The sequence below is a fragment of the Arachis hypogaea genome, chromosome 3 (assembly GCF_003086295.3).
Source record: "Arachis hypogaea cultivar Tifrunner chromosome 3, arahy.Tifrunner.gnm2.J5K5, whole genome shotgun sequence".
NCBI lineage: Eukaryota > Viridiplantae > Streptophyta > Magnoliopsida > Fabales > Fabaceae > Arachis > Arachis hypogaea.
This window is the reverse complement of record NC_092038.1, coordinates 112,825,245-112,849,139: the sequence shown is the minus strand read 5'-3', so window position 1 is coordinate 112,849,139 and position 23,895 is coordinate 112,825,245. Positions and strand designations below refer to the sequence as shown.

At 38.0% G+C, this 23,895-nt stretch overlaps 1 non-coding gene across 1 annotated transcript; it reads left to right on the top strand.

Annotated features, from left to right (window-relative positions):
* The first annotated feature begins 13,277 nt into the window (after positions 1–13,277).
* On the top strand, positions 13,278–13,381 carry LOC112793060 (small nucleolar RNA R71). Its single transcript, XR_003197769.1, has one exon. It is a non-coding gene; the product is annotated as a small nucleolar RNA R71 (small nucleolar RNA).
* The last annotated feature ends 10,514 nt before the right edge of the window (positions 13,382–23,895 follow it).

Sequence of the window (23,895 nt, the reverse complement as noted above, 5' to 3'; positions counted from 1 at the left end):
GCTCTTCTTTTTAGTTTTCCTTTTAGTTTTCATTTAGAGTTTTCGGAGAGCTTTTGGGTATTGAGTGAATTTTAGTTTCTTAGTTTCGGAGAAGGAGAATTCCATTCTCTTCCTCTTAGTTTTATTGCTTTAAATTTCAATTACTTTGTCTTGGATCTTGGGTTGGAGAATTGAAGAAATTCTGTTTCAATCTCATCCTTGGATCTCTCTATTTCTTTACTGCATAATTGAATTTACATTTCTGTTAATTGCTCTCCATCTACTTTCTTTGCTATTTACAATCTCTTTGCAAGTGTTCTTGTTGGATCTAGGAAGGCATTGAGATCTAGACTTGGTTTTCTAGTCTCTTGGGTCCTGAGATCCGGATTTCCCATTTACCACTCTCTGTTTACTGTTTCCATGCTCATTTACTTTTCTGTTTAAGATCCGGTTTGATCCAAGTCATTCTCTACTTCTCTGCTTGTTGCAATTTTACTTTTTCTTGTTTAATTTCTGCAAATCCAACTCCCAATTCCCTTTACAATTCAAGCCATTTACATTTCTTGCACTTTAAGATTTTGCAATTTACATTTCTTGCGTTCTAAGTTTCTGCCATTTAATTTCTTGTTCTTTAAGATTCAGCACTTTAACTCCTGTTCTCTTTAATTTCATGCCAATTACCCATTCCCTTTACTTTCTATGCAATTTAAATTCTGCAAATCACAAATCACTCAACCAAATCTTGATTCACTTGACTAAATCAACCACTAAACTAAAATTGCTCAATCCTTCAATCCCTGTGGGATCGACCTCACTCCCGTGAGTTATTATTACTTGATGCGACCCGGTGCACTTGCCGGTTGGATTTGTGTGTTGGAAATTCATTTTCCGCAAAAACACCATCAAGTTTTTGGCGCCGTTGCCGGGGATTGAATAGATTGACAATGATTAAGTGAGTTGGTGGTCTAGATCAAGCATTTTCTTTATTTTTGTTCTCTGTTTTAGATTGAAACCAAGGTGTTTGAATTTATGCCTCACTAAGAAATTCTCATCTGTGATATGAGTAATTTCAATTTTCAATGGTGTTGTGCTTTCCAAAATACAAATGGAGTTCAACTCATCTTGCAGTCAAACAAAATTTTTCAGGATATCACCCACCAGCACCAACCTCTAATGGTGGCTGGGGATATCACCAAGAATTAACAGATTCTGAGCACTCTAATCCATGGAGATTTGCTTCAGAGACACAAGATGAGCAGGAGAAGCATATGGGATACAAACCTCCACTCCAAAATAATTCATATTATTATCCTCATGGTAGATGGGAGGATTACCACAGAATGAAAGAGCATCCACCCTCACGTCCCAGTTCCTCAATTAAAAGTTCTTCATCACTTGATTATGCCTCAACACAAAGTTTCCTCCAAAATCCATACCAGTCATCCCATCAATCACACAACTCATTCCACACCCCTCAACACAACTTCACCACAACATATTCACGTCACCAAAATTACTCTCAACCTTCATCTCTTGAATTAACAGATGAAGAATACCTTGAAGGCATTGAATTAACAGATGAGGAATATCTTGAAGCCATTGAAATACACAGAAAAGTCGTGGAAAGCTTCACACAACCCCAATCTTGGGAAGAAACCATCCTCAAGAAGATGAATGGACCCTTAGAGCAAACAAAGAGGAACTTAGAACCATCAAACAGTAAGGATGAAGACAAATTTGTGGGTGAGGAAGTGGAAAAGCAAGATGAGGAAGCCTCTGTGTCAAGAGAAATTTCAATGAAAAATGAGGTAGAGGAAACATTTGAACCTGACCTTGCATATTCACAGAAGCCACTTGAGATGACAAGGGAACATGAAAACTCACAACTCTCTCAAACCTCCTTGAAACAAAATGGCTCAACAATTGGATCCATGATTGAAAGATATGAAGAGGAGATGAAAAAATGTTGGGAAGATCAACAAACCTCCTCCATGAAAGAGCTATTAAAACAAATGTTGAGTGTAAAAGAGGAAGTAGAAGAGCAAGAAAGTGAGAAAGACAACCAAAGAATTCCAAACTCAAGTGAAGCAGAGAAGTACACGGAGGAAGAGCTTACAGAACCACCATTGCAAGAGGCTCTTGATGAAAAGAAGACTCTAACAATCACACAACCACCAAGACTTGGATTCAAGAAAGTGAAGGAAATTAACAAAAGCACTGAGAAGAGGATTATGACCAAGCTACAAAGGACAACATTCAAGAGAAGGTCAACTGCAAACAATCCTTCCCCTGATCCAGCAAGCAAGACCAATCAAGCCAATTTCACAAGGAGGCTTGCTGAGAAGAGACTAAGAAAGGGGACAACAGCTGAAACTTCCCCCCCCCTTAAGGTCATTCCTCTTAACCAACTGGAAGAAGAGGAAGAAAGTGAAGAACAACATGTCAAGCTAGTGACAATAAAAGAGCGCTTGTTGGGAGGCAACCCAACCTGAGGTAGTTCTCTTTTCATATCTATTTCAATAAAAAGGTTAACTAGCTTTATCCAGATTGCAAGAAGCTAAGTTTGGTGTTGCACACCAAAACAATCTAAGGGAGAATGAAGAATCCTAAGTTTGGTGTTCCACCAAAATCCCATTATAACACACATACTCACCTTATGCATAATATGGGCTTCAAGCATACTGGATGAATTAGTTAACTATTTTGCTGTTTTCTAGTTTTCAGCCTTATTACTTTTGAGAAAGAAAAAAGAATTTCACACATGGTTAATGAAAACCTTTGGCAAGGTACTAAGTTTGGTGTTCCCACACCAAAGTAAGTTCAAAAAGCCCACAAATAAATCATGCAGACTAACCACTGTTTCTAAGTGCTTGGGGAACAAGCAACTTCCAATATCACTGCAGAATATCATACAAACCTTTGGAGATTTTTAGCATCATCAACCAAAGAGGTGAAAGATGAACATGAAAGTCAGCATTGATGATGATGAGAAGGAAAGCAAGTGAACTCCAACAGGTTGTATTGTTAAGTGATTGTTTTACATCAAATATTGCTGTAATTGAAAGTTGGATTGTATCCTTATTTGTCCTGCCTGTCTGCATAGTATAGTTTTCTTTATATACCCCTGCCTGCCTGCATAGCATGGTTTTTCTTTATAATTCAATAAACAAGATGCTTGATTATTCACAACATTCTTATCTTCAAAACTTGTTTGCACTCAATTTTCAAGAATGCATCACATGAAAGTTCTTTGAAACGAAGGATTGAGGAATTAAACAATTTTGAGGTAAGCAAAAGATTAGGAGAAGTGGTGGTTCTAGTTGTATGATTATGTATTGAGGTTGCATGCTTGTGAAAACTTGCATGGGAGCTCATAGGCAGGATATGAAGTTCAAAGAAGTATTGTGGAGATTCTCAAAAATCAATTGATCCGAGAAGCAGCAAACAAAACAAAAAGAAAAGTAAAGAAAATACAAAAACAAAAAGAACATGGCCCAAGGCTCTGAGCATCAATTACTAGGCAGAAAAAGAAAGAAAGAAACAAAAACTCAAAGAGTTGCTATCCTAGTAAATGCTTGTGGTTGAAGTGTGTCAAGGAAAGAGGCTTGAGCAAGTAAATCATTAGGGGTGCTTTAACACCTAATACCTTAAAACCAACTGGTTTAGGAGTATTGATTGAAAACTTATTTAAAGAGCCGCTTTGAGACATGACACTTAGAGTCAAGGCCAAAGCACAGAAACTATAAGCTGCTTCAAGGTGATTACATATAAAGAGATCTCTATGATACCATTCGGATGAAAATCCTAAGACCTACGACTCCCAATATGTAAGGACTAGTGAGCACTGAAGCCCTTGCATGAGCATATAATTTAGAGTTCACCCCACTGTTACTTAATCACTTCACTCACTGTACTTTACAAGTGTTCTTCAATCCATCTTAATTGAAAGAACCTCTGAGCATAATTCATTTCTTGCTTGGGGACAAGCAAGCTTTAAGTTTGGTGTTGTGATGACAAGTCATCTTAGCCTAGTTTCACTAGTCTTTTTCTTTTGTTTTCACTTGAATTATGCACTTTCTTGAGCTCTAAGCAAGCCAATTTGGGTAGATTTTCATGCTTCCTTTGATTGAATCAACTATGTATGAATTCATGCTATTTCATGAGATTTGATGCCATAATGGTTGCATATTAGGATAGAATGAATATCTCATGATTTTGAGCATAGCTTTGATGTGTTTGGTTGATTAATGATAGGTGAAGAAAGCTTGAAGAAAGGTTGAAGCAAGAAGGAATAGCTAGGAGTAAAGAGAGGACAATGGAACAAGTGAAATTGAACCAGGAAGCAAAAAGTTGGACCTAAAGTTAGCCTCAAACTTTTGCACAAACTTTTGGGTGAAAAGTTAGCCTCAAAGTTAGACCCCTAACTTTTGGGCTAACGTTAGAACTTGAAAATCACTCCCTGGGCACCTAAAGTTTGCGCCAACGTTAGACCCCTAACTTTTGGGCTAACGTTGGCACATGAAGATCACCCCTAGGCACCAAAGGTTTGCGCCAACGTTAGCCCCCTAACTTTTGGGCTAACGTTGGCATGAGAAAAGCCTCCCTAGCCACCAAAAGTTTGCGCCAACGTTAGCCCCCTAACTTTTGGGCTAACGTTGGCACATGAAAATACAAGGGGAGGAGCAAAAGTTTGCGCCAACGTTAGACCCCTAACTTTTGGGCTAACGTTGGCGCCATAGGTGCACTAGGAAGGGCCAACGTTGGAGCAAACGTTAGACCCCTAACTTTTGCACCAACGTTGGTATCAGCAAAAGAGGCTAGCTGATATGAAAAGTTGGAGCAAAAGTTAGACCCCTAACTTTTGCTCAAACTTTTACTCCAACTTTTGCAAAACTCCAACCCGATTCAATTGGTTCACTTTGGTTCCTTTCCAAACTCCAAGAGCAATCAACCAAGGCCTCTTTCAGCCCAATTCCACCAAGAGCAAAGGCCCAACTCAAGGCTTAAAGATCATTTGAAGAAAGTGTATAAATAGGATAGAATTCAAGTTATTCGGGGAGCTCTTCTTTTTAGTTTTCCTTTTAGTTTTCATTTAGAGTTTTCGGAGAGCTTTTGGGTATTGAGTGAATTTTAGTTTCTTAGTTTCGGGGAAGGAGAATTCCATTCTCTTCCTCTTAGTTTTATTGCTTTAAATTTCAATTACTTTGTCTTGGATCTTGGGTTGGAGAATTGAAGAAATTCTGTTTCAATCTCATCCTTGGATCTCTCTATTTCTTTACTGCATAATTGAATTTACATTTCTGTTAATTGCTCTCCATCTACTTTCTTTGCTATTTACAATCTCTTTGCAAGTGTTCTTGTTGGATCTAGGAAGGCATTGAGATCTAGACTTGGTTTTCTAGTCTCTTGGGTCCTGAGATCCGGATTTCCCATTTACCACTCTCTGTTTACTGTTTCCATGCTCATTTACTTTTCTGTTTAAGATCCGGTTTGATCCAAGTCATTCTCTACTTCTCTGCTTGTTGCAATTTTACTTTTCCTTGTTTAATTTCTGCAAATCCAACTCCCAATTCCCTTTACAATTCAAGCCATTTACATTTCTTGCACTTTAAGATTTTGCAATTTACATTTCTTGCGTTCTAAGTTTCTGCCATTTAATTTCTTGTTCTTTAAGATTCAGCACTTTAACTCCTGTTCTCTTTAATTTCATGCCAATTACCCATTCCCTTTACTTTCTATGCAATTTAAATTCTGCAAATCACAAATCACTCAACCAAATCTTGATTCACTTGACTAAATCAACCACTAAACTAAAATTGCTCAATCCTTCAATCCCTGTGGGATCGACCTCACTCCCGTGAGTTATTATTACTTGATGCGACCCGGTGCACTTGCCGGTTGGATTTGTGTGTTGGAAATTCATTTTCCGCAAAAACACCATCAAATCCCAGGTCGTCTCCCAACGAGTTGCAGAAAAGTGTGCTATTTTATTAATTAGATGTTTTCAAAAAGGTTTGAGTAGAGTTAATAGGGAATTAAATTGGAGAATTTGAATAATGTAAATAAAAGCCTTGACTGGGAGTTGATTAGTTGGAAGCCCCATTAATGTTGGGGAACTCTCTAGATTAATTGATAATTAAAGGTTATCCTGTTTAGTTATCTCTTACTAGGTAAGGGAAAGTCAAACAAATTAGAATGCTATGTCCGTTCACAAGTTGCAATCCACTTAATAAAAAGGGATTGGTATTAGTGAATAGAGGACAAGCCAACAATAAACCCAATTATAATCTTTCCTTTAAGCTTTCCAACTCAAGGGTTCCTTTCAATCAACTCCCCATCAAGTTAGGGAACTACTCGTTCATTGTGAATGTAAAATTCATAACATATGAAAAGGAATTAAAGAAAGACATTGTAAATAAAAATCAAAATAATCAATTAAAAATAAAAGTAATCCTTGTATTAAATAATCCTAATAATATTCCAATGGTAAAATCAACAAAGCAGAGGATATGGAAGAGTAAAGCCAAGTAAAGAAAACGAACTGGAATGACAAAGTCTTGATGAGGTAATAACTCTTCTCAGTATCCCAATGAAAAAAAGTGGTAGAAAAATAAAATCCTAAGAACTATCAATGTGTAGAGGGAAAACCTAGAGGAGGAATAAAAACTAGATCTAAAACTAAAACTGTGTAGAATGAATTGTTGTTCCTGGTTTCTGCATGTTCTCTGGCTCTAGTCTGCTGTTCTGGACCGAAAACTAGGTCAAAATAGGGCCCGGAATTGCCCTCAGCGAATTCTGCAGATTATGCAGATCGCGCACGTCACGCGATCGCGTCATCCATGCGGACGCGTCATTCGCGTTTTTCCTTGCTACGCGTTTGCGTCGTCCACGCCTCCGCGTCACTTGTGCTTTTTCATTCCGCGCGGTCGCGTGAGCCATGCGGCCGCGTCACTGCGATTTCTCCTCTTTCGCGCGAACGCGTGAGCCATCTGGCCGCGTCACTTCTCGTTGGTTGTCTCCTCAATTTCTTGTGTTCCTTCCATTTTTTGCTAGCTTCCTTTCCACTCTCCAACTCATCCATGCCCTATAAATCCTGAAACACTTAACACACAGATTACGGAATCGAATGGGATAAAGGAGAACTAAAATGCATAATAAAAAAGTCTCTAGGAAGCAGTTTTCAACCATGTAATAATTTTAGGAAGGAAATATAAATGCATGCTTAATTAATGAATAAGTGGGTAAGGATCATGATAAAACCACGCAATTAAACACAACATAAACCATAAAATAGTGGTTTATCACCCATAATAGAAGATGTCTAATTGCACCCACTCTGAAAATATTTCAGAGGGGCATTTTCTTAGCATCTCTCTGTATCTCTCCCAAGCATCATAAAGGGATTCATTATCTCCTTGTTTAAAGCCTTGGATGCTCAGCCTTAGCTATGTCATCCGTTTTGAAGGAAAATAGTGATTCAGGAATTTTTCTGACAGCTGTTTCCATGTCTTTATGCTGTCCTTAGGTTAGTGGTGGTCGAAATTGTGATAAAAGAGTTCCAGGCACTGTTAGAGAAGCTCACAACTCCGTTCAACTTAACCAGCAAGTGTACTGGGTCATCCAAGTAATGCCTTACGTGAGTAAAGGTCGATCCCACAGAGATTGTTGGTATGAAGCAAGCTATGGTCACCTTGTAAATCTCAGTTAAGCAGATTAATTGATTTATGATGATTTCGAAAATAATAAATAAACAGAAAATAAAAAGGGATAGAAATACTTATGTAAATCAATAGTGAGAATTTCAGATAGGTGTGTGGAGATGCTGGAACCCTTTCTTATCTCTACTTTCTTATTACATTCATCCAATCCTTCTTACTCCTTTCCATGGCAAGCTGTATGTAGGGCATCACCATCATCAATGGCTACTTTCAATCCTCTCGGGAAAATGGTCCTATGCGCTGTCACTGCACGGCTAATCGTCTGGAGGCATCACCCTTGTTGATAGCTACATCCCATCCTCTCAGTGAAAATGGTCCAAATGCTCTGTCACAGCACGGCTAATCATCTGTCGGTTCTCAATCAGGTTGGAGTAGAATCCATTGATTCTTTTGCGTCTGTCACTAACGCCTAGCCTTCAGGAGTTTGAAGCTCGTCACAGTCATTCAATACCGGAATCCTACTCGGAATACCACAGACAAGCTTAGACTTTCCGGATTCCCGGGATCCTACTCGGAATACCACAGACAAGGTTAGACTTTCCGGATCCCCATGAATGCCGCCATCTATCTAGCTTATACCACGAAGATTCTGTTGGGGAATCTAAGAGATATGCGCCCAGCCTAGAGTAGAACGGAAGTGGTTGTCAATCACGCGCGTTCATAGGTGAGAATGATGATGAGTGTCACGGATCATCACATTCATCAAAGTGTTGTGCAACATATATCTTGGAATAAGAATAAAAGAGAATTGAATAGAAAGTAATAGTGATTGTATTGAAACTTGAGGTACAGCAGAGCTCCACACCCTTAATCTATGGTGTGCAGAAACTCCACCGTTGAAAATACATAAGTGAAAGGTTCAGGCATGGCCGAATGGCCAGCCCCCTAAAACGTGCTCAATGGCCTCCTAAGATGAAGAATAAAACAAAACTGAGACCAAAGATGAAACGTGGTCAAAAGACGACTAATACACTAGTAAAAAGTCTTATTTATACTAAACTTGCTACTAGGGTTTACATGAGTAAGTAATTGATGCATAAATCCACTTCCGGGGCCCACTTGGTGTATGTTTGGGCTGAGCTTGATCTATCCACGAGCTGAGGCTTTTCTTGGAGTTGAATGCCAAGTTATAACGTGTTTTGGGCGTTCAACTCCGGATCATGACGTGTTTCTGGCGTTTAACTCCAGACAGCAGCATGTACTTGGCGTTCAACGCCAAGTTACGTCGTCAATTTCCGAATAAAGTATGAACTATTATATATTGCTGGAAAGCTCTGGTTGTCTACTTTCCAATGCCGTTGAGAGCGCGCCATTTAGAGTTCTGTAGCTCCAGAAAATCCATTTCGAGTGCAGGGAGGTCAGATTCCAACAGCATCAGCAGTCCTTTTGTCAGCCTTTTTCAGAGTTTTGCTCAAGTCCCTCAATTTCAGCCAGAAATTACTTGAAATCACAGAAAAACACACAAACTCATAGTAAATTCCAGAAATGTGAATTTAACATAAAAACTAATGAAAACATCCCTAAAAGTAGCTTGAACTTACTAAAAACTATCTAAAAACAATGCCAAAAAGCGTATAAATTATCCGCTCATCAGTTAGTTAGTTAACCACCTCTTAGTTTGGTCTTTTACAGCAAATGGAAACAGTAACAGTCTATAGACATCCTGATTTACTTTCTTATCATGTACTGTGTCAGCAATTTGTAATTCCAAAATATCAATGAATATTAATTCTAATTAGATGAGCGGGACTTGTAGCTTTTTGCTTCTGAACAGTTTTGGCATCTCACTTTTTCCTTTGAAGTTTATAATGATTGGCTTCTCTAGGAACTTAGAATTTTGGATAGTGTTATTGACTTTCCTAGTTAAGCATGTTGATTCTTGAACACAGCTACTTATGAGTCTTGGCCGTGGCCCTAAGCACTTTGTTTTCCAGTATTACCACCGGATACATAAATGCCACAGACACATGACTGGGTGAACCTTTTCAGATTGTGACTCAGCTTTGCTAGAGTCCCCAGTTAGAGATGTCCAGAGCTCTTAAGCACACTCTTTTGCTTTGGATCATGACTTTAACCACTCAGTCTCAAGCTTTATACTTGGACCTTCATGACACAAGCACATGGTTAGGGACAGCTTGATTTAGCCGCTTAGGCCTGGATTTTATTTCCTTGGGCCCTCCTATTCATTGATGCTCAAAGCCTTGGATCCTTTTTACCCTTGCCTTTTGGTTTTAAGGGCTATTGGCTTTTTCTGCTTGCTTTTTCTTTTTCTTTCTATATATTTTTTTTTCGCCATTTTCTTTCTTTTTTTTTCACAAGCTTTTTACTTTTCACTGCTTTTTCTTGCTTCAAGAATCAATTTCATGATTTTTCAGATCATCAATAACATTTCTCTTTGTTCATCATTCTTTCAAGAGCCAACAATTTTAACATTCATAAACAGCAAGATCAAAAATATGCACTGTTCAAGCATTCATTCGGAAAACAAAAAGTATTGTCACCACATCAATATAATTAAATTAAATTCAAGGATAAGTTCGAAATTCATGTACTTCTTGTTCTTTTGAATTAAAACATTTTTCATTTAAGAGAGGTGAAGGATTAATGGAATTATTCATAACTCTAAGACATAGTTACTAACTACTAATGATCATGAGGTAGAGACACAAAACATAGATAAACATACAACATAAAAACTGAAAAGCAGAAAGAAATAAGAACAAGGAATGAATCCACCTTAGTGAGGATGGCACCTTCTTGAAGGTCCAATGGTGCTTTTTGAGCTCCTTTATGTCTCTTCCTTGCTTCTGTTGAATGATTCCTAGTAATTTTGGTGCTCCTATCCTTAGTTGCTCCCAATAATTGTGTGGAGGACAATTTATCCCCTGAGGTATCTCAGGGATCTCTTGATTTGCAATCAAATGTTCTACTACTGAGTTATAAACCCTTTACATGAGTCTTTCCATCTCCCATGACTCAGAGGTGGAAGCTTTTGTCTTCCCTTTTTTTCTCTTCTTCTTTTTCTTTTTTTTTTGAATGTCTCTGGCCTTAGGTGCCATTAATGGTTATAGAAAAGCAAAAAGCTATGCTTTTACCACACCAAACTTAGAAAATTGCTCGCCCTCGAGCAAGAGAAGAAAGAAAAGATGAAGAATAAGAAGAAGATATGGAGGAGATTGAGGGATGTGTGTATTCGGCTATATGGGTGGGAAAGAGAATTTGAATTTTAAAGGTAGGTGGTGTATGGGGAAGAGTGGATAGATGTAGATGGTAAATGAACAACAGAAGGGATGACCATGAATGGAGAGAGAGGGTGAGGTAGGTGGGGATCCTATGAGGTTCACAGATCCTGAGATGATCCTGTGGGGTCCACAGATCCTGAGGTGTCAAGGAATTCCATCCCTGCACCAAATAGGCATGTAAAATGCCTTTGCACACCATTCTGGCGTTTAAACGCCGAGTGGTGCACATTCTGGGCGTTCAACGCCCACATATAACATGTTTCTGGCGTTGAACGCCAGTTTCATGCTTGTTACTGGCGTTCAGCGCCAGCTTTTCCTCTAGGCACATTCCTGGCGTTCAGCGCCAGAATGTTGCTTGTTTCTGGCGTTCAGCGCCAGATTCATGCTCTGTTCTGGCGTTGAACGCCAGCCAGATGCACCTTACTGGCGTTGAACACCAGCCTGTGCTTCCTCCAGGGTGTGATTTTTCTTCTACTGTTTTTGATTCTATTTTTAATTTTTATATTTTTTTCGTGACTCCACATGATCATGTACCTAATAAAACACAAAATAACAATAAAATAAAAATTAGATAAATAAAATTGGGTTGCCTCCCAACAAGCGCTTCTTTAATGTCAATAGCTTGACAATGGCTCTCATGGAGCCACAAAGGTGATCAGGTCAATGTTGTATAGTCCCAACACCAAACTTAGAGTTTGGATATGGGGTCTTAACACCAAATTTAGAGTTTGGTTGTGGCCTCCCAACACCAAACTTAGAGTTTGACTGCGGGGGCTCTTCTTGACTCTGAACTGAGAGAAGCTCTTCATGCTTACTCTCTTTTGTCACAGAGTGATGGCCCTGTGCCTTAAACACAAGGTAGTCCCCATTCAATTGAAGGACTAATTCACCTCTGTTGACATCTATCACAGCTTCTGTTGTGGCTAGGAAAGGTATTCCAAGGATGATGCATTCATCCTCTTCCTTCCTAGTGTCTAAGATTATGAAATCAGCAGGGATGTAAAGGCCTTCAACCTTTACTAACACGTCCTCCACTATTCCATAAGCTTGTCTTAATGACTTGTCTGCCAATTGTAATGAGAACAAAGCAGGTTGTACCTCAATGATCCCCAGTTTCTCCATTACAGAGAGTGGCATAAGAATTATCCATGACCCTAGATCACACAGAGCTTTTGCAAAGGTCATGGTGCCTATGGTACAAGGTATCAAAAACTTGCCAGGATCTTGTTTCTTTTGAGGTAAAATTTGCTGAATCCAGGTATCCAGTTCACTAATGAGCAAGGGAGGTTCACTTTCCCAAGTCTTATTACCAAATAACTTGGCATTTAGCTTCATGATAGCTCCTAAATATTGAGCAACTTGCTCTCCAGTTACATCTTTATCCTCTTCAAAGGAAGAATAGTCTTCAGAGCTCATGAATGGCAGAAGGAGATTTAATGGAATCTCTATGGTCTCTATATGAGCCTCAGATTCCTTTGGATCCTTAATAGGAAATTCCTTCTTGCTTGAGGGACGTCCCAGGAGGTCTTCCTCACTAGGATTTTCGTCCTCCTCCTCCCTTGTGCATTCAGCCATATTGATTATATCAATGGCCTTGCACTCTCCTTTTGGATTCTCTTCTGTATTACTTGGGAGAATACTGGGAGGAGTTTCAATTACTTTCTTACTCAGCTGGCCCACTTGTGCCTCCAGATTTCTGATGGAGGATCTTGTTTCACTCATGAAACTGAAAGTGGCCTTTGACAGATCAGAGACTAGATTGGCTAAATTAGAAGTGTTTTGTTCAGAATTCTCTGTCTGTTGCTGAGAAGATGATGGATAAAGCTTGCTATTGCTCAGCCTATTGCGTCCACCATTGTTAAAGCCTTATTGAGGCTTTTGTTGATCCTTCCATGAGAAATTTGGATGATTTCTCCATGAGAAATTATAGGTGTTTCCATAAGGTTCACCCATGTAATTGACCTCTGCCATTGCAGGGTTCTCAGGATCATAAGCTTCTTCAGAAGCTGCCTCTTTAGTACTGTTGGATGCATTTTGCCATCCATTCAGACTTTGAGAGATCATGTTGACTTGTTGAGTCAACACTTTGTTCTGAGCCAATATGGCATTCAGAGCATCAATTTCAAGAACTTCCTTTCTCTGAGGCATCCCATTATTCACGGAATTCCTCTCAGAAGTGTACATGAATTGGTTATTTGCAACCATGTCAATGAGTTCTTGAGCCTCTTCAGGCGTTTTCTTTAGGTGAATAGATCCACCTGCAGAATGGTCCAATGACATTTTCGAAAATTCAGATAGACCATAATAGAATATATCTAATATGGTCCATTCTGAAAACATGTCAGATGGACATCTTTTGGTCAGCTGCTTGTATCTTTCCCAAGCTTCATAGAGGGATTCACCATCTTTTTGTTTGAAGGTCTGAACATCCACTCTAAGCTTGCTCAGCTTTTGAGGAGGAAAGAATTTATCTAAGAAGGCAGTGACCAGCTTATCCCAAGAGTCCAGGCTATCCTTAGGTTGTGAATCCAACCATACTCTAGCTCTGTCTCTTACAGCAAAAGGGAAAAGCATGAGTCTGTAGACTTCAAGATCAACTCCATTCGTCTTAACAGTCTCACAAATCTGCAAGAACTCAGTTAAAAACTGATAAGGATCTTCAGATGGAAGTCCATAAAACTTGCAGTTCTGTTGCATTAAAGCAACTAGTTGAGGATTAAGCTTAAAATTATTGGCTCTAATGGCAGGAATGGAGATGCTTCTTCCATCAAATTTAGACGTTGGTTTTGTGAAGTCACCAAGCATTCTCCTTGCATTATTATTATTTTCGGCTGCCATCTCCTTCTCTTACTCTAATATTTCTGAAAGGTTACCTTTAGATTGTTGTAACTTAGCTTCTCTTAATTTTCTCTTCAGAGTCCTTTCAGGTTCTGGATCAATTTCAACAAGAGTGCCTTTATCCTTGTTCCTGCTCATATGAAAGAGAAGAAAACAAGAAAAGAAGAGGAATCCTCTATGTCACAGTATAGAGATTCCTTTATGTTAGTAGAAAAAGAAAGGGGAGAAGAATGAAGAAGAGTGGGTTTGGATATTTAGATGAAGAGAGGTGAAGAGAAGTGTTAGTAAATAAATAATTAAATAGAATAAGAAAAGAGATGGAGAATTTTGAAAAAGTGGTTAGTGATTTTCGAAAATTAGAGATAGAATATAATTAAAATTAAAATTTAAAACAATTAAAAAGAATTTTTGAAAAAGAGAGAAGTATTTTCGAAAATTAGAGAGGGATAGGTAGTTAGTTGGTTTTGAAAAAGTTAGTTAGTTGATTGAAAAAGATATTAAAATTAAATTTGAAAAAGATAAGAAGATAAGAAGTTAGATAAGATATTTTGAAATCAAATTTTGAAAAAGATAAAATTTTAAAAAAAGATAAGAGAAAAGATAAAAAGATAAAAAGATATGGTTGAAAAAGATTTTAATTTTAAAATTAAAATTAATTACTTAACTAACAAGAAACTAAAAGATAAGATTCTAGAACTTTAAAGATTGAACCTTTCTTAACAAGAAAGTAACAAACTTCAAATTTTTGAATCAATCACATTAATTGTTAGCTAATTTTCGAAAATATGATATAAAGATAAGAAAAAGATTTTGAAAATAATTTGAAAAAGATTTTTGAAATTTTCGAAAAATAGGAAAAAAATGAAAAAGATATAATTTTTGAAAAAGATTTTGAAAAGATAAGATTTTTAAAATTGAAATTTTGACTTGACTTGTAAGAAACAACTAATTTTTTTAAAAATTTTTTGACCAAGTCAACCCAAAATTTCGAAATTTTGGAGGGAAATAAGGAGAAGATATTTTTTTGATTTTTGAATTTTTAAAGAAAAACACAAAAATGACCCAAAACATGAAAATTTTGGATCAAAACACAAGATGCATGCAAGAACACTATGAATGTCAAGATGAACACCAAGAACACTTTGAAGATCATGATGAACATCAAGAACATAATTTTGAAAAATTTTTGATGCAAAGAAAACATGCAAGACACCGAACTTAGAAATCTTTAATGCATGGACTCTAACAAACGAAAAATGCACATGAAAAACAACAAACAACACAAAACAAGAAATCATCAAGATCGAACAAGAAGACTTGTCAAGAACATCTTGAAGATCATGAAGAACACTATGAATGCATGGAATTTTTGAAAAATGCAAGAAAAATTTTTAAAGCATGCAATTGACACCAAACTTAAAAATTGACTCAAGACTCAAACAAGAAACCCAAGAAATTTTTAATTTTTATGATTTTATGATTCTTTTTTGGAATTTTATTAATTTTTTCGAAAATAAAGTTTGGAAAAACGAAAAAGAAAAGAAAAATTTTGAAAAAGATTTTTGAAAAAATTTTTGAAAAGAAAATTACCTAATCTGAGCAACAAGATGAACCGTCAGTTGTCCATACTCGAACAATCCCATGCAACGGCGCCAAAAACTTGGTGGACGAAATTGTGATAAAAGAGTTCCAGGCACTGTTAGAGAAGCTCACAACTCCGTTCAACTTAACCAGCAAGTGTACTGGGTCATCCAAGTAATGCCTTACGTGAGTAAGGGTCGATCCCACAAAGATTGTTGGTATGAAGCAAGCTATGGTCACCTTGTAAATCTCAGTTAAGCAGATTAATTGATTTATGATGATTTCAAAAATAATAAATAAACAGAAAATAAAAAGGGATAGAAATACTTATGTAAATCAATAGTGAGAATTTCAGATAGGTGTGTTGAGATGCTAGAACCCTTTCTTATCTCTACTTTCTTATTACATTCATCCAATCCTTCTTACTCCTTTCCATGGCAAGCTGTATGTAGGGCATCACCATCATCAATGGCTACTTTCAATCCTCTCAGGAAAATGGTCCTATGCGCTGTCACTGTACGGCTAATATTAATGGACTATTTCTCACAGTTTCGCACAACTAACCAGCAAGTGCACTGTGTCGTCCAAGTAATACCTTACGTGAGTAAGGGTCGAATCCCACAGAGATTGTTGGCTTGAAGCAAGCTATAGTTATCTTATTATTCTTAGTCAGGATACCAATAGGGTTCTTTAGCCTCGATTGTAAAAGATAAAAGAGCATGAAATAAATACTTATTATGCAGTAATGGAGGATATGTTGGAGTTTTGGAGATGCTTTGTCCTCTGAATTTCAGCTTTTCTCTTGTCCTCCTCTTCACACACGCAAGGCTCCTTCCATGGCAAGCTGTATGTAGGGCGTCACTGTTGTCAATGGCTACTTCCCATCCTCTCACTGAAACCGCATCATGTGGACCTCTATAGCTCAAGTTATGATCGTTTTAGTGCGAGAGGGTCAAGTTGACAACTTTGCAGTTCCTTCAACTTCTTGTATTCCTTCCACTTTTGCATGCTTCCTTTCCATCCTCTGAGCCATTCCTGCCCTGTAATCTCTGAAATTACTTAACACACATATCAAGGCATCTAATGGTAATAAGAGAAGATTAATATTAGCAAATATAAGGCCAAAGAAGCATGTTTTTCAATCATAGCACAAAATCAGGAAGGAAAATGTAAACACATGCATTTAGTATGAATAAGTGTATGAAAGATCGATAAAATCCACTCAATTAAGCACAAGATAAACCATAAAATAGTGGTTTATCAACCTCCTCACACTTAAACATTAGCATGTCCTCATACTAAGCTCAAGAGAAGCTATAAGAGAGTGAAGAGGAATGATAGAATGTATGAAATGCAACCTATCTATATGAATGCAACTACATGCAAAATGCTTCTACCTACTTTGTTAAAAGTAAATAAGTTCTTCAAGACAGATATGAATCAAATTCCACTAATTCAAATTATACAATGAAAAGTAAGTAAACTTGTAAGAAGATAGCTAACGAAAGCAGGGAACATAGAATCAAGCATTGAACCCTCACTGGTAATGTATATCACACTAGTCTCTCTAGTGTATAGGGTAATCACTCTACTCTTCCCTAGTCATGCTTTCTAAACCTTGTTCTTCTTTCAACCAATCAACAAATATTTAATGTATACATACAAACATCATGAGGTCTTTTTCAAGGTTGTAATGGGTCTAAGGTAAGGGTAAGGGTATATATAAAGCTAAGTGAGTTAATAATTGAACCCTTGATTAGTCTAAGATGTCACCTAACATATACATACTCTATATAATCTAGAAATCTTGCCTAGCTGCCCAAATTTTTCCCACCTTTGTATTGCATGCTCATGTATAAACTTATTTTTAAATTTTGTCCCATGTGCATTGATTTTTTTTTTTTTGCATTTAGGGTAATATATTTTTTTTGTATCCCCCTTATTTAATTACTTAATAATTTTTTTATTTTTTTTATTTTTTATTTTTTTATTTTTTTAATGCACATGGTAATTTAATTATTTTGATTTCACATGAGTATGCTTCCCAAATTTTCAAATAACGTATTCAATTCAATTCCCTACGTTTTTTTATCATCCCATGTTCCCATAAAATTCTCCACACTTAAATTATACACAATATCTATCTTAAGCTAACCAAGGATTCAACTTGGGATTTTTAATTTGTTTTTCTGCTTAAGGCTAGTAATGTGGTTATAAAATAAAAGGGGATTAAAAAGCTCAAGGTGGCTAACAAGGGTGACATAAAAGGGTAGACTTTATTTGGGATAAGTGAGTTAATAATCAAATATGGCCTCAATCATATGCAAGCATGTAAATACACTAAATAATGGACATATAGAATGGAACAAAGCAAAGATTGCAGTTATAGAGAAGAAAACACACAAGAATAAAATATTTATGGTTAAATAATGTAACCATGTAAATAAGCTCAAATCTCACAGGTTGTGTGTTCTAGCTTTTAACTATGTTCCAAATACAACTTCCAAACAAATTTAACATTTAAATTTTGATTTAAATTAGTGAAATTTTTTTTTCGAAAATAGGGTCTTAAAAAGAAACTCATTACTTTAACCAAGCAATATCTAAATGCATAAAATCAAACAAACATACAATGCAACAATGAACTACAAATGAAACAATGGTGTTGAAAAGAAGAAAATAGCTAACCCATGGAGATTGGTATCGACCTCTCCACACTTAAAGATTTCACCGTCCTCGGTGCATGCTGAGATGTGCAGGTGGACGGGTTACTCCAACTGATGCTTTTCGCCAAAGATTGTGCGGTAAACTTGTTCACAGTTCCAGTTAGAAACTCGTCTTTTTCCCTCTTGGTGGCCAGCCTGAAAGAAGAGGAAAAAGAAGAAAAAGTAACCCAGAAATAAAAATAAGAATATAAATAAAGTCTGGGTGGGTTAATGCCAAATAATGAGAGTCTCAATTACATGGTAGCTACAACATGCAAGTGAGAAAATAATAGAAGCACATGGCGTGTCAACTAAATAGTAAACAAGTTAAGAAGCACCTAGAATAATGCAGGATATATGCAACAGATGAGTAAAAAGATTGTAACACCAATGTAAAACAGCAGATATAGAAAAGAAAGGGAGAAGAAGAGAAAGAAGAGAGTAAAGAGAGAAGACGAAAAAGAGTGAATAAGACGAAGAATAGAGATAATAGAAGAAAGTAAAGAAGGAAGAAGAAAGAATTAAGAAAGGGGAAGGAAAAAGATTAAGAAAAGATAAGATAGTTGGTGCTGGGATGGATAGGCTGTGCGGCACAGGGGACGCGGATGCGCGGGGCACGCGGTCGCGTGGATAGCGCTTCGAGAAAGTGACGCGAATGCGTGTGTCACACAGATGCATGACTCGATTTGTGCTAGTGGCGCGAGTGCAGCCTCGCCTTCGCACAACTCCCTGTTTAAATGCATTTTTGCCAAAAAGCTTGGGTGACGCGGTCGCGTGGGTGACGCGATCGCGTGGATGGCCTAAATTTGAAAACGGCGCGGACGCGTGGGACACGCGTACGCATGGTAGGGCTTGTGCTTCTAGCACGAGTCCAGCCCAATTCTAGCTCAACTTTCAGCCATACACTCTTTTTACGTCAATTTCAGGGCACGCATTCGCGTGGGTGACGCAGACGCGTGGGAGGCATTTTTTCCACATGACGCGGACGCGTGATGACAAGTCATCATATACCTATTTTTCTATGCTTTTTCATACAAGAAATTGATGATTAGTGCTTAAATATTGCATTCTTTTGTGCTTAATTGGAAGATTTCCTTGATCTTTTAATTTTATAAATCTTGTAGGAAATAAGAAGAAAAAGAAGTAAAGAAGCACAAAAAAAGAGGAAAAAAGAGCTTTGGAGCATACTTTGAAGTTGGAGCACACGTTGGAGGCTTAGGCCACGCTTTTAAAAGCGTGGCCCATGACCAAATTAATGAAGAATAGGCAATCAGCACACACTACCCTGCTCTTGCCAAGGGCAGGGCAGAATCGTGATGCAAAGTGAGGTTGGAAGCAAGAATTTTCGCTAAGGTAAAATCTGGGCGCTCACAGCATGACTATGCCTCCTTCAAAGGGCTATAACTTGAGCTACAGACGTCCAATTGATGTGCTTCCAGTTGCGTTAGAAAGCTGACATTCAGAGATTTCCAACGATATATAGCAATCCATATTTGGAGTATAATTGAGGCAGGAACGAACGGCATCTTTAAGGGCCAAAAATAAGCGAAAATAAACCAAAGTGCTTCCACCAAGGCTCGAAGCTGGAGCCTCACTCCAAAACAAAGTAGCGCTCAATTTTCTGCCCTGCCCTCCTGGAGAGCAGGGCAATGTCGTGCTCTTCATGGAAAATCAAGAAAAATTGCTCCCCCAATTGCTTGCCACAAGAATCGAACACGGCACCATGAGGAAGCAAGAAACTAGGCCTTACTTTGGTGCCAAGAAAACCAAGGAAAAGAAGTAGCGTGTGCATCCACCAAGTTTCGAACTTGGAACTTCACTTTTGGAAACACTGCCCTGTCCTCCGTGAGGGCAGGGCAGCATTTTGTGGTGCACGGCCAGCGGGCAGAATCTGGCGCACCAAGGGGGTCTCGGCAGCATCAGCACGCACGGACAGCAGAATCTGGCGCACCAAAAAACTCTGCCCTGCCCTCCACAAGGGCAGGGCAGCATCCTGCAGCACCAACACGCATGCACCAAGGGACGCATGCACCATTTTCTGCCCTGCCCTCCACAAGGGCAGGGCAGCCTCCTGGGAGCAACATATGGGCCAAAATTCAATTTAATTCAATTCCTCACCAAATTGAATCAAAGCCAACCAAACCCATTTCTCCTCAAATCCAAAGCAAGCAAAGCCCACATCATCACTCAAAGGCACATGGATCAATTAAATTAGGATTTTCATTTTTGTAATTTGTTTTAATTTCATTTTCGTTTTTTATTTTGTAAAGCCTATATAAAGGCATCAATTAGAGCTCGGAAGAAAAAAAAGGCTAGCTCCACTAGGGAGTATTAGGATTTGAGAGCTTTCTCTCTTAGCTTTCATTGCTGTTTTGAAATTTTGGATTGAGGTTGGAGGAATTCTGTTTCAATCTTTAATCTGAAATCCATCTTTGTTCATCTTCTGCATAATTTCTAAGAATTGAAAGTTGAATCTGCGTTCTCATTTATTGCTTCCATCTTTCTTTATTCTTCAATCTACTTTCTACTTTGATCAAGGAAGGAATTGAGATCTAGACTTGTTTTCTAGTCTCATTGATTCCCTGAGATCTTGTCTCTTTAAATTTCACAATTGAGCTGAGTTACATTCTGTGTTGCTTCTTCAAGCAATTTTCCATTTCTGTTTAAATCTGCTGTACTTATTTCATCTTTTAATTCTCTGCTTGATTGCTCTTTACATTCTCTTGTTGAATTTTAAATTTCCTGCACCCAGTCCCCTTTACATTTGATGCAATTTACATTTCTTGTCATTTAAGATTTTGCCAATTTACTTTTCTTGCTCTTTAAGTTTCCTGCCACTTTACTTTCTGCAATTTAAGTTCACTGCTATTTACATTCTGCTGCAACAAATCTCACTCACCAATGTTAGCTTGACTAAACTAATCACCCACTAAAATTGCTTGATCCATCAATCCCTGTGGGATCGACCTCACTCTTGTGAGTTATTATTACTTGATGCGACCCGGTACACTTGCCGGTTGGATTTGTGTGTTGGAAAATTTGTTTTCCGCAAAAACACCATCAACGCGTAGGTGACGCGGTCGCGTGGATCAACTTGTGCCAAAGGCACGCCTCCAACCACACTTTCGCATGACTCTCTGTTCAATCTTATTTCTTCCCCACGCACTTGTGACGCGGACGCGTCAGCGATGCTTACGCGTCGCGTGCGTTTTTTTTTTAATATGCAAGATGCAAAATGTAGTATGCATATGCAGATGCAAATGTTATGAACAATTCCAGGTTCAATAAGAGAAAATAAAACTCAAAAACAAACAAAACTGAATTGAAAAGGGAACGATCATACCATGGTGGGTTGTCTCCCACCTATCACTTTTAGTTAAAGTCCTTAAGTTGGACATTTGGTGAGCTCCCTGTTATGGCGGCTTGTGCTTGTATTGATCCAGGAATCCCTACCAATGTTTGTACGTCCAATATCCTCCGGGATCCCAAACTAGGCGCAAAAAGCCTTCAAGCAAGTTAAAGCAAGTGACAAGGCCCCAAGAGTGTTGATTGATAGAATGAATTCCGGGGTCCCAAACCTTGCTTTTGCACCCGTCTTCTTGTTGATTATCATGATTCCATCCGGGTAGCAAGCAGTCTAAATTCTCACTAAAGCGGCCAAACAACTTCTTAGACCCATTCAGTTGAGCTCTACACCAACCTTTGCGTTTAAACTTAAAGCTTCCAACCATAATGAACCTTACAGGACAATTCTTACTACTGACCATCTTCTTCTTACTCTTAATGCCACAAAGAGCTCTGAGTTGACCATCCGTCTCCAGTAGCCCATATTCAAGTGGGAAAGTAAAGGATAAGGATAGGAATTTTACCCACTTGAATGTTGTGTTGGACGGTAATGGTCTTGGGAGAGATATTTCAAATGAATTTGCAAGCTCCACTCCCTTGTGCTCTTCTTTGACAACTTCCACCTCTTTATAAGCTTCTTCAATTTCAACCTCTTCCTCTTGGTGGCTTTCTTCCAATTCAACCTCTTCTTCATTGTTTACCAAGGGCATGGGAGGTTGTGCTTCTTCTTTTTTAAACTCCATCTCTTGATCATTCTCTTCCAAGTCTTCAACCATGACATGCCTTGGAGGTTGTACACCCTCCTCAACAACAAATTCAAACTCTGTAGAAGAGGGTTCTGTGACTTGAGGTTCCCGTGGAGGTTCTGCATCTCCTAAATCTTCAAGCACTTCTTCCTCTGCAACTATTATGGCTTCCTCCACTGGTTTCAGTACAAAGTCATGCTCCTTATTGTCCACTGGAGTCTCTAGTGTCTCTTTCATGCTATGTTCTTCATTAGATTGTCCACATGAAGCCATGGGGGTTCCTTGAGTGTCTGAACGTCGGAAAGCTAATTGATTTATTGCTTGCTCCAGTTGATGAAGGGTTGCATGAAATTGATCTACTGATTCTTCGAAGCGAGCCTGTGATTCATGGCTTGATGGATATGGACATGGTGCATAGGGAAGTGGTGGTTCTTGGGAGTAATTGGGGTGTGATTAGGGTGGTTCTACATATGGTTCATACGGTTCATAGGGTGGTTGGTATGGTGGATATGGGTTAGGGTCATATAGAGGTGAGTGGCGAAAAGGGGCTTGTGAGTATGGTGGTCTAAAGTGATGTTGAGGAGGGGGTTCATAGGCGTATGGTGGTGGTTGTTGATAGTCAAAAGAGCACTCACCATTGCCATTGCCTCGATATGCATCACCGAACGGTTGTTGATAGTCCATTGGAGGTAGTTGTTGCCATGAGGGTTGATCAAATCCTTGTGGCTCCTCCCATCTTTGATTGTTCTATTCTTGATGCAAGTTCTCATTACAATCTCCTCTTCCTGCAATATAGTTGTAACCAGACTCATAGCCAAAGGGGTGAGAGTTCATAGTAGTAGGAAAAAAATAGAAATAAAAACTAACAAAAAAAAGTATTTTGAAAAAGATTTGATTTTTGAAAAATAAGATAAGGTTTTAAAAAAGATTTGAATTTTGAAAAATAAGATTAGATAAGATTAAAAAAAATTTAAAATCTGAATTTTTTTTTTGAAAAAATATTTACAATAACCAATAATAAGGCACACGTTTGCAATTCCCCGGCAACGACGCCATTTTGAAGAGAGGACTTTTGCGTGGTCTAGAATTCAAAATGAATTCCTGTTGCAAGTATAGCTTCTAAACCAACAAAAGTCCCTTCTTACAAACGTTCTGGTTGTCACAAGTAACAAACCCCTTTAAAATTGATAACCGAAGTATTTAAACCTCGGGTCGTCTTCTCAAGGAATTTCAGGGAGGTATGTTCTTTTATTGGTTACGCAAAAGTATATTTTGGGGTTTTCAACAGGGTTGAACAAGTAATGTAAAATAATAAGTCGTCAAAATAATAACTAGTAAAGCTCTTTGCAAGGTATGAGAACTGGAAGTCCTATCCTAGTTATCCTTATCAATGATGATGAAAATTGAATCTTAATTCTACTTAGTTAACCTTTGCTAGTGCAAGGCAAGGTCAAGTGACTGATTAGTTTGATCTTCAAATCCTAGTTAATTCCTAAAAAAAGATTGAGATTATTGAAGTTCAAGCTAATTAGCAAAGATAGCAATTATCGATCACGTTGAGTCTAATAACTCCTGAGTTACTGATTTCTTAACCAAGACCAAAAGGAGAAAAGTAAATCTACTGGAATAAAAATGTCTTCGGATTGGAAGCAACAGTAACATAAATAAAAGATAGTAATAATAAACTGAAATACCTCAAATAACATTAATTCAAAGAATAATCTGTAACGTAGAAGAATTC